Source organism: Anser brachyrhynchus, assembly GCF_964034855.1.
Source record: "Anser brachyrhynchus genome assembly, chromosome: 5".
NCBI classification, from domain to species: Eukaryota; Metazoa; Chordata; class Aves; order Anseriformes; family Anatidae; genus Anser; species Anser brachyrhynchus.
This window is the reverse complement of record NC_137699.1, coordinates 64,869,498-64,880,029: the sequence shown is the minus strand read 5'-3', so window position 1 is coordinate 64,880,029 and position 10,532 is coordinate 64,869,498. Positions and strand designations below refer to the sequence as shown.

The window sequence follows — 10,532 nt, the reverse complement described above, 5'->3', positions numbered from 1 at the left end:
TACATGTTGTATTTTTACTCTGGTAATGCGATGTGGTTTTTAATGTATCTGATGCAGCCTCACAGGGTGTTTTCAGAAACTAAAAAGTTTTTTTGGGGGGGAAGGGGGTGGGTATATGAAAAAAGACGGGGGGGGGAAGAGGGTGGGTATATGAAAACACTATACTGTAAGCACAGAGCTAGTCTGAGCATCTATCGATGTTTTGCTGTCAAACTCAGGGGACATTTCAAATGAATTCCCTTAGGATTTTGTCCTGGGTTCAGGTCTGTTTAATACTTCCTTAAGAACTTGTGTCATGGAATAAAGAACTCACCTACACAGTTTGTGGGTGGCAGCTGTGAAGGACTACAACCAGTCTGAAGTTAGGATCAAAGCTGCGAACAGGAGAAATGGCCCAAGAATCACAGCGAGGCAATCCAGCCAAGACAAAGGCAGTGGTGTGCTTTTAGGACAGAAAAGTTGGAAGGTCACATAAAAAAGTGGAATTTCCCGATGCAGAGGAGCGATGTGGAGTTAGAATGAACCCCACTGTTTGCTAGAGAGATGTTGCAGCACACACACACACAGATCAACATGATTCCTGGTGGAAGAAGAGCTATATGTAGGACACAGGGACTTGGGAAGGGATCCCAAGGGATCAGGAGGAGTGCTCCCTTTCCCAAAAGGGAATAACTGATCTGGAGACTTAAGACCACACATTAATACAGATTTCCACAGTCTATTTATACAATTTATTCCTCCTCCCCCCAGCTAAGACTCACGGTATAGGAATCTAATGAAATCCGAACTAACTAATACAGACCTGTTTGGGATCTCTGAGGTAACCTTACAATATCTTTCCATCTCCATCCTCCTACTGGCAGTAGATCAGCCAGATTGAAGACCTTGGTCCTAAGGCACATCACTGCAGTGAGGGTGTCCCAGGCATGCTGCGCGTTTGCTCGCCATGAGGCCACACACCCCTGACCCCTCAGCCTCCTTTGTTCTCCTCCCAGAACATGTTTTTTCAGGACTTCAGTGATATTTTTGGTTGCTCAGACCACAGACTTCTAAGGCTTGCCCATGCCAGGACATGCATACAGATCATGTTCGCTTGGAGGGGTGGATGTGCAGATGTTGTTGTATCATTTTCCTGTTTTTTTTTTTTCCTCCTCCTTCCACATCTCTTAATTAAATCATATATTTACATTAAAAAGTCTTACAGTCCAAGGCATAATCACCTCACTGTACTGAACAAGTCACAGCCTGCACTTAGATTATTACATAGCTACTCTATATTAAATTATACTCATGGCTATTAAAGGTGAAAGAAAGCGGAGCACTGAGGAACACGTGGCTGCTACAGGATGGCAATAGCCTTACACAAGGCATTACAAGATCCACAAGGTCGTTTGAATTCACCATGCCTAATTAAGTTGTTCTCAGTGTTAAGAGCTGAAAAGCCATTCAAAGTAGTTTATGTATCAGCTTTGTTAAGTACAGTATTAGCTGCATGGGGGTAAAAGCAAATAACGTGCAAGGGAAAATTCTTCACATCTTAAACAATCAGAATACAGTCTAAAGAAAAGCTCATTATAATGACTATTTTTGCTCTATTTAACAGATTTCTTATGGGGAAAATACACTTTGCCATGCCAACTTAGCCCAAACAAATTTTGCCCTGTTACCCTTTGGAAGAGGACAGTGCTTGTGCTGTTCTCACTCTCACTACAGCCCAGGAGGCTGCCAGGAACCACAACCCAAAGTTGGAGTAAAAGAGCAAAATCCAGGCTTGTGATGTTGGTTGTACAAACACACACAGTACCATTTCCATCACTGCATCCTTCTTCCTTTGAATGCATCAATATGCTTTGAAAAAATGTACAGGGAGCTCCAAAACAACAAGAATGTTTAATGCTTCTTGTTCTACTAAAACAACACCCCTCAAGATTAACTCCCTCCGTATGCTCCGCTCATGACACCTGCAAAGAGTAATTTTCCTTGACTGAATGCTTTTTTCAGGCATTTCATTTCAGTAGAATGAAAAAGTGTTTCCCCAAAGTTGTCTGTGGGAATTTTACCCTCCGCCAAAGAAATAAGATGCTGTTATTGAGATATTTACTTTCAAGTCATTGGGAACTGAAACAGGACGTTTGTATTTTCTTCAGCCCCGCTGTGGTCTCTGCACCACCTCTCCCACACAAAGCCCCCTGGTGCTCCCCAGACCCCCTGGCAGGCGATGAAGTTTCCCCCGTTCTTTCCAGGAGAGCCCCTTCTTCTGTGCCCAGATGGGCATGCAAAGCCTGCCCGCCCCAGCAGACCCACAGCCAGCAGCCTGCCTTGCACCCAGGGGACCTCAATAAATTCACCCAGTGAGCTGCAGCTGCAATTAACTGAGCAGGTCTGCTCTAACCTAAGGCATTTGGAATAGCTTGGTAGACAGTACTGGGACATTCAGCACGAAAATGCCAGCTTTTTGTAAGTTTGCTTTGTTTTACACTATGTGGAATGTAGAAAATTAAATGTCTGTTGGAAAAAAAAAGCCAGCTTGCCTACACCGTTTCCTGTCTTAATATGAGTCACTGTGACACGGAAGGAAAGATGTGGTAAAGAAGTCCAAATTTAATTGCTCGTTGAAGTTAGTGCACATTATGACTAACATAAGTACTCAATCTGAGTTGTCCATTTGAGAAGAGAATATTAAATGGCTGAAGAATAAAGGTTAAAAGTAATCTAATAAGCAGTTATGAATCAAATTCTGACCAATCTGCTGTTTGCAGCTTTACCTCTGCTTTCCAGAACCAGCATCTCTTCAAAGAAATAAGAACAACGTTCCACAAATGAACCACCATTTTTTGCTCTCTTTCTTAAGTAATAATTTATTTATTTATTTATTTATTTTAGCAATCAGCAGTCAGACTTCAGGAGATCACATCGGCAGAGCTTGACTTGGGTGAGCAGCACGCAGCGGCGCTGCCGGGCAGTCCTGCCAGCAGGTTTCTGCGCAGGGCTGAGCTCTGAGGTCCCGCAGGACACGCTGTCGCTTTCCCTCGCCAACCCGCTCCGGAGGCTGCCTGGGGTGTGCCAGGCCAGCACGCCTCGCTGTCTGCCAGAGGATTTCTGCACCAGGCTGTGCCACGCATCGTGCTGGACCGCCGGCGTCACATCCCAGGCTGGTGCAGCACACAGGGCCAGAGCTTCTCATCGCAAGCTTGACGGTTCAGGTGGCTCTTTAGCTGTGTAAATGCTAAAATAGCTGCGGCAGTTAGAAAATGCCAAAGCCAGTGATATGCCAGCTAGTTTTGCATTACTCAGGATAGCACTGAAAGGGCTTTGCTGCTGTTTCTGCGGTGCTCATCAGGCTGCCATGCCTGCACGCGAGGCTGCTGCTTGCGTGTGTGTAATCCAGAGGGTAGGAATCCCTGGTCTTTGGGAACACCCCCTGAAAACACAGCACCACGTAAGAATGGATCATATGAATCCATGAATCGCTTCGGTGACGTAGAGTATGCTCTGACGACACACGAGCTAAAAGTGAGCTGCTACAGGTTAACATGTCAGTTTTCTGTTTTCATGTGGTCTCATTCTTGACAGTATAAAATGTTGGGAGAAAACAAGAAGCTTGTTGAACAGCCCTGTGATCTCAGATATGCAGAGGAGGCTCTCCACCATATGCAACAAGGGGAAATCAGTGCAGGCCTACAGCAGCTTTCACCCTGGACAGCCATGGCTTCACTGGTTGTCCTGTGTGTGTCCAAATACCATTTTCACCTGCCAATGGACAAGCAGACTCTGTATGAATTTTAAAGTCAGGGTTACTGCCCTGCAAACGTGGCTGGCATCAGCACTGTCTGTCCAGACAAGGAGATTTTCGCATGGCAGTTAGGAAGAAGCCGGAGTCGTTCACTATCATCTCCCTGTCCATCCCCGTGGGATGCTCTTTGGCTACAGCCCCAGGGTCATCAATCTTTCCCCTCACCCCTCCTCTTCCCCAGCGTTGATGTGCAAGTAGAGATGAGCACACAGCAGTGTGCAATGAGCAGGGAGCGCATTAAGAACCCGTGCATCAGGTCTGCAGAAACCCTGAAGTACTTATTCATGCTTCCTTTACCAGAGCTCAAATTCATTGCCAGTTTGGAAAGGGAAAATGGGCAAGTGCACGGAAGGAAGGAAGTCTCTGCCTCTCAAAGAGCTGTTAGAAGTGGGATGGTAACCTGGAGCAGTTCTTCTTTTCCACAGGTTTCCCTTTTGACATCCATCCGAAATGGGCGAGTGCACGATGTGAACCGCTGCTCTGAGCCAGTACATCACCTCTTACACTTCCAGTGTTTCGCAGGGATGCATTTATATTGCAACACAGTTACTTGAGTAGGAAGGGGAGGGAGAGAAACAAACACATCCCTGCTAATTCCAGTGCGTTCCCATAATATTTCCAACTATAAAACCTACTTATTCCTTACTGGCAGCACACTGAGCAGAATAAGCCGCAGGAACTCAGCAGACCCAGCTCCATGCTGCAGCATATCTCCCAGCAAAGGACAGGCTTGTATGTCTGCAAGGGAGGGCTGGAGGGTTTCCGTGGAAAAAAACTCCGTTTGTAGCCTTGCCAGCTGCACCAAAGAGCTCCTGGGGGTCACTGCAGCTGGGGCAAGGAGCCAAACAAGGGCAGGCCCTAGCCGGGCTGAGGCTGCCTGTGCTCTGCTCTTGGGCAACAGCAGGGCATAAACCTGTGGAGCAGGGCATAAACATGTCCCACACAGCCGGAGCTGATTCAGCTATGCAGGTTTATGTGCACGGAGGCTCTGGGTTGCTTCCGTGGACCAGTACAGGGAAGATCAGGCATCTCCTTGTACTTACTCTAAGCACCAAATCCAGTCTCACTTCTCTCTAAATTGCATACCAGATGGGCTGGTTTTTAACCTGCCTCTGTCCTTAAAGAGCAATTCCATCCCTTGTCCCCGTGCTCTGGCCACTTCTGGTGCCAGCGAAGTGACTCCATGCACGGCACTCGCCGGGACTTGGTGGAGGAGGTGGGCACTAGCCAGGGCCGGAGGACCGAGGCCGGCCTGCCAAGGCCCTTTGGCTAGCTTGGCTGGCGACTTGCACAGGCTGCTGCAGGCTCCAGGGTGGCCTCGCACTGCTCGCACTGCTTGCACTGCTCTCGTGCCCCTGCCCCAGGCCCAGTGTCCGTGGAGCTGGCCGGGAGCCCACTGCCACCCCTCTGAGCCTTCCCGGTTGTGAGCTGCCAGGGCCGGCTTGCATGTGCTGCATCCGCCCTGAAAAATGAACTTTCAATTAAAGAAGAAATGCAGTCCTATAAATCTGTGGAGGTAAGGGAGAGGAATATGCTTTGCACGTGCTCTGATTGCAGAATAAGCAGTTCAGCCACCGAGCTTTTCGTCTAAGAATAAAGCACTCAAAGACGACGGGCAGCAAAAGAGAAGCCTGCAAAGCCACAAGTGGTGCTTTTTCAGCCCTGTGCTGAGGAGTGGGGCAGCGCCACGAGAGCTCTGCCCCCTGCGATACAGCCCACGATGGGGCACGCCGGGAGGGCTGAGCTGCCCCACAGCAGGACCAGCGCTCCCTTCGCTGCCGGCTGGTGCCATTTCTCAGGCTGTTCAGAGGGGTGAAACAGTCTTAATTTCAGTCCTGTTTGATTCTGCTCATTGTGTTTATTGTTTCTTGCTGTGCTAGTTTATTACAAGGGCATATAGAGCCTTGAAGTTGCTTTTCCGAGCAATCCATCATTCCTGGAGCCACTTTGTTCTGCTTCCCTCACGTACAGCCCAAAGCTTTGCTCATTTGAATTGCTTCTCCTTTGTTATTGACTTCACTTTTAGCCCCAGCTTTCCAGCTGGGCTCCGAGCACCCCTGAGTGCCTCAGCACGTGGCTGTGCTGCAGGGCAGAGATCTTTGGGCTCTGACCCCTCATTCAGCACTGAGCTGTAAACCTGCTTTTATGTTTTTGCAAAAGTCTCATTTTCCACCCATACTCTTCGAGTGCAGTATCTTTGGAAGAAAACTGCCTTTCTTTTTTTTTTTTTTTCTTTTTTTCTTTTTAGATAGTCAGTCAAGAATTATAACTTCTTACCTTACCTAAGTGCTCTTTTTGTACTTCTCTATGTTTATTCCTTCCCTTTGAGGATGGCTAGAGCAGACATTCATCCAGTAAAACACTTGTCATAGCAAACCATAATGTTAGCCCAAGAGCCTAAAGCATTCTGCATTCATCCCTGCGTTCTCTGCAAGTGGCGTATCTCCCCTGGGCTATCTGCAGACCAACCATCAGCTTGCGAGGAGCTTTCAGGGAAAATTTAGCCCTTCCTGTCCAAAACTGTGATTCGGAAAATGTTTCAGCTGTTACTGAGCTGTGAAAGTGTCTAAAATCCATCAATCCACTTTTTGTTTTTAAAGCAGGAGTAGCTGTCTTTATGGTTCAAGTTCAAACAAAGACTTGGGGAAAAGAGCTAAGGGGTTTGGCTCCATCCTTGCACATCTGAGTAAGCGTCACCTTGTGCAGGGCGCAGGCACCGCTCGGTACACGGGCGATTCCACGTGCCTCGGCACCTCTGCACGGAGCCTGGAGCAGCCAATACAGCCCCCTGTGTTAGGGAGCGAAACGCCCATGAAAACAGCTGAATTTCCATCTTTTTGTGGAACGAGTTGTCAAATCTCCACCGGAGCCGGGACACTGCTGCCGCTCGCCCTGGCTGCTCAGCTCAGAAGGGTTTATTTCACGTCCTCAGCTCCAGGCTGCTCACCCCTGCCCAGCTGCTCTGCGGGGTGAGGCAGGCCCAAGGGCTCTGCTCAGCCTCCAGCACAGGTCAGGATGCTCGAGCTGGCAGTGGGTGCGTGTCAGCCCTTCGTGCTGTAGGCAGACCCTCGGGAGTGTGTGTTTCAATTTTAAATGTAGGTGGTCAAAATAACTACTTAAAAATAAAAACAAATCCAAACAACCACAAAGCCACCTGCTGCTGCCAAAAACGCACCAACACCTATAACAAACTTTAAAACTAGCAGTTTTGGAAGCCATAGTTACACTACCTTGCTTTAGTTTGGAGAGTAGAGCCTAATGAACAACTTTTTTCCTTAATTAGCTTGATATCTATCCTACATTATCCAATGTGGAAATAGCTTTAGGAGGACAGAAAACATTTTTAAAAGAATCATTTTGTTCAAATTCCGTTACTTCCTTTTAGATTTCATTGATCTAATTTTGAACCAGGATGTTTAGTTCATTGAAACGAGAATTATCAACTGTAAAGGGAACTAAGCTGGTGTTGCATGGAGATTTCTTTGTGCCAGCTATGTTTTAGTTTCAAATTAAAGCTCTGCCTCTTCTCTCAAAGTCTGCCTAGTTTTGCCCACAGGTCTCCTGCCCACCAGCATCAGCATGTTTTCTGAATGGTACCTTGCAAATCTCGTACTTGTGGGAATTACTATGAAATAACAATAAGTTTGGGCTTGTTCGTATCCACCTGCTTTTTTCAAGATGAAAACACATAGGAAAGCAATTTAGAGTGACAGAACACTTTTTAATTCAAAAAAATAAAAAATAAATTGTTTTTTATGGAAGCCTAGAGCATCAGCTGAACTGTGAACCAGAGGAGAATCATATTTTAGACTTTCTGACATCTCCTGTACAGCACAGTGCTGTTAAATACTTCATATGTCTACCAGGAATCTAAAATTCTCCAATCAATTAAAGCAAATTAATTCAAGGCAGCAGCATAAGACAAGCCTTTTCTATAAATGTTTTCATGGTTTAGACCTCTTTATATACTGTATCTGAGTTGTCAAATATTTCAGAGCTCTATTTTCTTTCCATTTGTGATTTTTTTTTCCCCCACAGACTTGCTGAGACTTCTCTTGTGACTAGTAAGGACTTGTTTTGGTCTTCCCCCAGCCTTTTGTAGCTTACCAGGTTTCCGTGCTTCTTTTACATGTTTGAAAAAATACCACTGGGATGGATAAATGCCTTTGCTGACACGCAGCAGTTCATCTGCAGCTGCAGCAAGGTGTACGCATCGCTCCCGGTCCCATTAGCACTCCACTTCAACGAGCAGCAGTTCTCCGCAGACGCTCCTGACTTGTCCAACTTGTAACTAACTCAGACAGCCTATATATTTCTCTGCTGCAACAAAGCTAGCTCCGTGGGAAAGGCTGGGAGGGTGCATCTGTGATGAGCCCAGCCCCTCCTTCCCAGGCGGTGGCCCCCTCTTCCAGGTGGTGATGGGCTACAAACAGCCTCTAAGCGAGCACCCTGCATATAACTCCTTTTAGGCCTTTCCTGGCCCTGCCCTTGCTCACCCAGCACTTCTCGTTGTTTGCCATCGCCCAGACGAGGCGGCCAGCACCATGTGTATGTGGGTCAGCTGTAGGGACATGTCCCACAGCCGTGTCCGTCTGTCCTTGCAGCCTGAGCCGACGCCTGAAGGCACACAGTGACCAGGACAAATCTGCTTACCTACCCAGTGTTTTTCTACTGGGAAGGGTGTCAGAATCCAATTAAGAGTAAAATTTCGAAATACCAGGGTCCTTCAAGTTCCACAACTGCCGTCTATGCGTCTGCACTTGGCTGCAGCCCTACCTGTTCCCAGGTATATGCATTATATGGTGCTAAGTGGAAGCACTCCATGGGCATGAGTGGAAATGCAGTTGTGTCGTGTTCACAGCCACACTCCAGTGTGGGGTTTGCTCCAGAGTTTTTCAGGATGGGTGGTTTAGGAGTGAATACACAAGGTTTCCAACCTCAGCCATGGACAGGGCAAAACTGAGAAAGTATGCTTACATCAGCAGTTTCCTGTAGGCTGTTTTCCTCCTTTCTATTGGTTAATAGAAATTAAAGTAATTCAAGGAGGTATGTTGACTTTTATTTTATCTTATTATTTTTTTTCCATTGGGGGGCAAACAAGCTAACACAAGAATGAAGTGTTCTTGACTTTGTATCTTCTGTTTCTAACTGATTTCCCCAATATATATTTATATGAAAGAGAAAAAATTTTTGTTTTCCATTTATTGAAAAATAATTTTCAGTCTCCTCAACCTTGCAATAGTTTTCTGTTTTTTTTTTGTTTCGTTTGTTTGTTTTGGTGGTGGTGGTGTTTTTTTTCTTTTTTTCCCAATATCTTAGTCTGTGGTCTGTTCAAAACCAGGCACTTTTTAAATTCTAGATTTTCTTGAGGAAAATCGGTGGCAGCGCAGCTCTGTTACAGTGGAGTGATGCACAGGGGAGCACACCCCTTCCTCAATGAAAATAGTAAAACATAAGAAATATTTTGAGCCTTAGTTTTGTGCAAAATCGCATCCTCAGACTGGCAAGGTTTCTGAGGCATGGACAGTCACCGTTCTTGGGCACCTAAGGGCTGCTGGATATAAGCGAGTACAAGTAGTCTCTAAGCTGTAGGAAGGCAACCAAAGAGTCCCATTAGCACTGAAGCTGCTTTGACTCAGAAGGATCAATAACACTTATTTGCAAGTGTTTAGAGTACATTATTTGCATTTGTGAAGGTAATGAAAAAACTATTGAATTTTAATTAGCATTTTCTGGCTTGTCTTTGAGCATTCTGATTCAATCCACAGATACTTCCAGTATATTTTGAGACAGCACAGTGGGCAAAATTCAAAATAATTTCTGATGTTCTGCAATTACAAAAAAAAAAAAAAACCTTCAAAGCATAGATTTCCATAAACTTCCCACTGCCACAAGTTATTACAGAAGCATAATAATGGGTCTATTGTACTATAAATTATTTTGTCATTTTAAATTTCTGGTAACTGCTGAGAAGAAAAATTAAATAAATAAAATGACCAATTTTCTTTTATGAAACCAAGCTTCAGCTGTGAAAATGATTTTTTTCTACTGCACATAATAACATTTAGCGAAACAGATCAGCTTTTTCTCTACCACATGCTCCAGAATAAGTACTTGTACTAAATGTTTTAGATAGAAAAATACACAATGGGCAATAATAAATACAGAAAGTCAGAATGGTCACATAATGTAGGATTGTTATTCATCTGATGAGAATAGGTGCACCCTGAGCAGTTTTTTTCACATTAGTAAGATAGGTAGAATAATACAGAGATGTTTTAAAATAGATCCTTAAAAACAAAACAAAACAAAGCCAAAAAACAAACAGAAAAGCTGTGTTCAGAGACAAACAGTGAGGTGCATCAATTGCAAGAAAAGTTATTAAAGTGCAGGCAGAACTGAGAAATTCAGATTTCTTAACCATTAGTTTCCATGTTTCGATCCATTTCTGTCTTTAACTGTTCTTGGCTCTACACCCCAACTAGTTTTTAATGCTTATTTAAAATCATTTTCTTTTTTCTATTTTCCAGAATAGGAATAAGTAAGAAAATTGTCTTCTATTGATCATAATTACCTAAACATTGAGAGTGAAGCAAAAACTTTGACTCATCAAGACCTGTCTCCACTTCCGTCAGGGCAGACCTTACCCAAGTGAACGTTCAATCCAGCCACAGGGTGGGAGGTGTCTGAGCAGGAAGGGCTTCAGGAAAGCTCCTGTGGTCCTATCCAGGGCCTAAGT

At 45.2% G+C, this 10,532-nt stretch overlaps 1 long non-coding RNA gene across 7 annotated transcripts in view; it reads left to right on the top strand.

Annotated features, from left to right (window-relative positions):
• The window catches only part of LOC308195914, a 314,751-nt gene extending 304,490 nt beyond the window's left edge, over window positions 1-10,261 (top strand). For 5 of the 7 annotated variants that reach the window (XR_013951917.1, XR_013951918.1, XR_013951919.1 and 2 more), the window contains one exon: window positions 1,604-10,261. This is a non-coding gene — a long non-coding RNA (uncharacterized lncRNA). The remainder of the gene's footprint in view (window positions 1-1,603) is intronic. The other 2 variants (XR_013951923.1, XR_013951922.1) reach the window with 2 other exon arrangements.
• Window positions 10,262-10,532: the final 271 nt, after the last annotated feature.